The sequence below is a fragment of the Pinus tabuliformis genome, chromosome 7 (genome assembly GCF_031772625.1).
Source record: "Pinus tabuliformis cultivar Carrire ecotype Pingquan chromosome 7, CPIR1, whole genome shotgun sequence".
Taxonomy (NCBI): Eukaryota; Viridiplantae; Streptophyta; class Pinopsida; order Pinales; family Pinaceae; genus Pinus; species Pinus tabuliformis.
This window is the reverse complement of record NC_142293.1, coordinates 426,470,764-426,475,157: the sequence shown is the minus strand read 5'-3', so window position 1 is coordinate 426,475,157 and position 4,394 is coordinate 426,470,764.

The following is a 4,394-nucleotide window of genomic DNA, read 5'->3' as shown; positions in this document are numbered from 1 at the left end:
ATGCTGCTGATGACAGTTTCTGATGACTATCTTAGTCTTGTCTTAGATATTTGGTCTCTATGTCATGTATTTCTTTTATTATCATGGTCATGTAACGACCTATTTTGTTTCCCCACTATGCCTGGGATGAATGGTGCAATATTCTTGTTTTATCATGTATAAATTTTTGGTATATCCCCACTTGGTTGGGTGCATGAGTCAATTATGGTATATCCCCATTTAGTTGGGAGATGGATGTATGTATAAGTCTGTGGTGATAGGAAGGTCATCTATGATGTATAAGGTCATGTTCTTCTTGTAGAACATCTTTTTACAGACACTGCCTACAGTCAGGGGGAGCATAAACAGCACATCAGAGCAGAGATTTCAGCATGTACTCAGGGGGAGCATAACCCTTTGCCCTTGATGACAAAGGGGGAGAGTGATTTGGGGTTGCCATCAAGTCCAAAGTGGGAGATTTTTGGCATTATGGCACTATGGCACAGGTATTGTCCTTGATGGCAACACACTTGGAAAATCACTCAGATGATAGTTCAGGCTCACAGGCTCTCAGAATAAAGGAAAAGGAGGCATACACAGGTTCCCTTTGACCAAGCCGCATATACACGCAGATTAGAACACCAAAAGGCGTGTATGCGTATACACGCACTTTCATGCACAAAAATGCGCGTACAGTTTGGAAAACTTGGTTTTTGGTCCTTGGTATTTGGACCTATGGTTTTGGACCATGGTATCTTGTCCGAAGTGTTGAACCTAGGTATTGGTTCTAAGTGGTTTTAGACCATGGTATTGAGTAAGGACTATGACTATAAAAGGGGAAGGATATCATTAGGCAAGAACACTCAAGGATCAAATATCTTATGAAGAGCAAGATCTAGAATACTGGTCATTGGGTTATGGTGCATAGTTGGATTGGAATCAAGGAGGAACCTGAGCGCTAGAAGAAGGATAAGTTCTATTGATGGGTCAAGATCTTAAGGCTTGAAGAGAAGTATCTTGTGTTATTTTGATCTGTTATATTTGGCGCATGACTTGATCTATAAATTTGATGATCTGGTTATAACTGATGTCTGAATAATTGAAAAGGGTAAATCATCTTTTATAGATCTGTACGCAGGTTCAACATATCAACGGTGCGTATACACGCTAGTTCTATAATTCACAACAGCGTATATGCAGGTTTGCCTTAATATAGTAGCGTATGCACGCAGGTTCTACATATTGAAGTAGCATATGTCTCATAAAAAATGTTTTAGCTACTTCTGTTTATTGCTGCAGTGTTCTGGGTTTAGGATTGGTTTCTAGTTACTGTTACTGTATTCTGGTTACAACATTTAGAGAAGTGAGTGTTTGATTCAGTTTTTGGTTGGTGCAAAGGAGATTGGTTGATGCAGATATATTTGATGTTTGATTGATGTTATTGATGGATCCAATCTGAAAATTTATGAAACGTGGTCCCTAGAAGAAAAGAGAAGGTTGTAGCCTTCTGTAGGTCAGCACCTACGTACTAGTACATCATCTAGTACAAGAGTTAAGGGGGTTGTAGCTCCCTTCCAGGAGAAGCTGGAGAATGAGAGAAGGTTGTAGTCTTCTACAGGTAGAAGCCTGCATACTGGTATAAGACTGCACCAGTACAGAAATATTGTAAATATAAGTTTCTTATTAAAAGAAGATAGAGACAAATTGCAGCAGGTGGTTTTCACCCACATTGGGTTTCCACCTTATATCTTGTGTTCATGTGTGTGATTGCTTGTACTGTATCCTGCACTTAATTACTGTTTTATGGTTCTGATACATAGATTAAGATCAGCTAACTAAATTAGAAGTCTGCAAGATATACGTGGTTTTCTCTAAACACAGTTGCGTATATACGCAGGTTCAATTAACAGAAGTAGCGTATATGAATTTGTCTATGGAAATAAAAAATTGTTAAATTGCTAATACTGATTCACCCCCCCCCCCCCTCTCAGTATTATTTCCAACAAATGATCCTTCCTATGTGAAACAAGAATTTGCATCTTAACAATGCCTTTGTCAAAATATGTACATCCTGCTCCTCTCTAGGAATGTACTCTAGAAACATGATTGTCCTTTGCACACAATATCGTAGATATTGATATTGAATGTCGATATGCTTGGATCGATCATTAAAAATTGGATTCTCAGATATTTTGACACAACTCTGGTTGTCACAGTAAATCACTGTAGGATCCATCTATTGACCAGATAACCTAACAAGGATCTTCCTCATCTAGATAGCCTCAAAAGTTGCTTGACTAGTAGCCATGTACTTTTCTTCTGTTGAACTGAGTGAAATTGATCTATGCTTCCCGTTGTACCAAGAAACTATTGCTAACCCAATATTGAATATTCCCTGTGATGTGATCTTCTTGTCAGATGGACTCACTGCCCAATCTACATCTATGAAGCCTTGAATATTCAACCCCTTTGTCCATCTGTATCAAAGACCAAACTGAGTGGTGCTTTTGAGGTATCTCAACACATGTTTAGCTTCCTTCCAATAAAGTTTGGTTGGCTTAACCATGGCTTGACTAAGCTAGTTAATTGCAAAACACATGTCTGGTCGTGTGTTCACCAAATACATAAGTGAACCCACAAGCTATCTAGAAATAGCCTCCACTACTTCACCTGAAGCAGCATATTCCTTCCTCTAACTACCCGCTAGAGGAGTCTCCATGGATTTGCTACTATCCATGTTGAACTTCTTTAGTATCTCATTGGAATACTTGCCTTGAGAGGCAAATAGTTCCCCATCTCCTTTCCATAATTCCATACCAAGAAGGTAATGCATGAGCCCAGGTCCTTCATCTCGAATTCTCTTGCAAGATCCTCTTTGCAATATTTTATCAGCTTCTCATCACCTGTTAGAATCAAATCATCGACATATAATACTATAAGAAAAAATTTACCTTCAACCATGATATTAATAAAGGTTCTCATCTGCTTCACTTTTGGTGAATCCCAACCTGGTGAAATAGTTGTCAATCCTAGTGTAACAAGCACATGGTGCTCTTTTTAGTACATATTGCGCTCACTTGAGTTTGCACACATGCGACTCTCTGTTGAAGGTCTCAAATCCTTCTGGCTACTCAATATACACCTCTTCCTCAATCATACAATTGAGGAATGTTGTCTTCACATCCTTTTGATTGATCTTCCATCCCATCTGCGTTGACAATGATAGAATAGATCTGATTGAACAATACCTTGCTACTAGAGAAAAATTCCCATAGTAATCAATTCCCTCCACCTGACAGAGTCCTCTGGCCACAAATCTAGACTTCTGTTTCTCCACACTCACGTATGCTGGTTACTTTACCTTGTAAATTCATCTAGAACTCACCACTGACTTGTCTGCTGGTGTTGGGACCACTTCCCAAACACTGTTTCTGATAATGGAGTCATACTCCATTATTCCCTTATTATTAGATGCAAGGTGATAATACAAAATATATTCATTGCAAGGTATTTTAATACTTGAGAATCGATATTAAAACACCAATCCTCCATTTGTCCAACTTGATGAAAATGCTAGTAAAATCATAAACGAAAGGTTCCATAATGCAATTCAACTTACTTTCAAAAGAGTACATGCACATTGAAAAAAATCACATATGAAAGTTATAATTATTCTTGATTCTAGAGTTGAATTCATACCATTATCAAGCCACTTCCTTAGTAGGGGCAGTAGGAAAATATATACAAGGTATCCCTTCATCTCGAAAGACATTTGAAAAGTTAATTTTGAATTAAATCTACAGAAAAAGAATCTGCAAGTGTGTCCCTGACATAGGAGAAGGAATGAAATAAGATCTAGGTTAAAGTAATGGAAGTGGAATCAATATAAAAAAGAAAAAGAAAAATTTCCTTTCCTTAGGAGGATTCAACCCTGTGACTAGTCTATGAATAGAATAACAAAAAAAAAACTTGTATAGGTACTTCCTATGATAGGTGGATTCAAAAACGGGTATATCCATGAGTTTTTGTAAGGTCCAATGTATATTAAGGAATGGGTTACCTAAATATACTATTTTTGTTCCATGATTATCCCTTCATCCTTGAACAAGCTAGTGCCATTATATACCCAAATATTACCCATAGAAAGGTATCAAATAGAGATCCCTTTCCAAACCTAATCAAGAGAAAAGAAATGAGCATTCTTATCTCAATCAATATTTTAGAAACTTGACCATCGTATAAGAGGGTCTACAAGGGATGCCTTTCATTCATGTAAAAAGTAGTCCTATGGATCATTTTTTGTTCAAGTGGTTGTAGCTACTAGACTTGTATCATACTACAACATTAATTTCCACATTTATAACACACATATGGGTTGCACTAAAGAAGGGAAATGAGGATGTAGGAAAAGGATG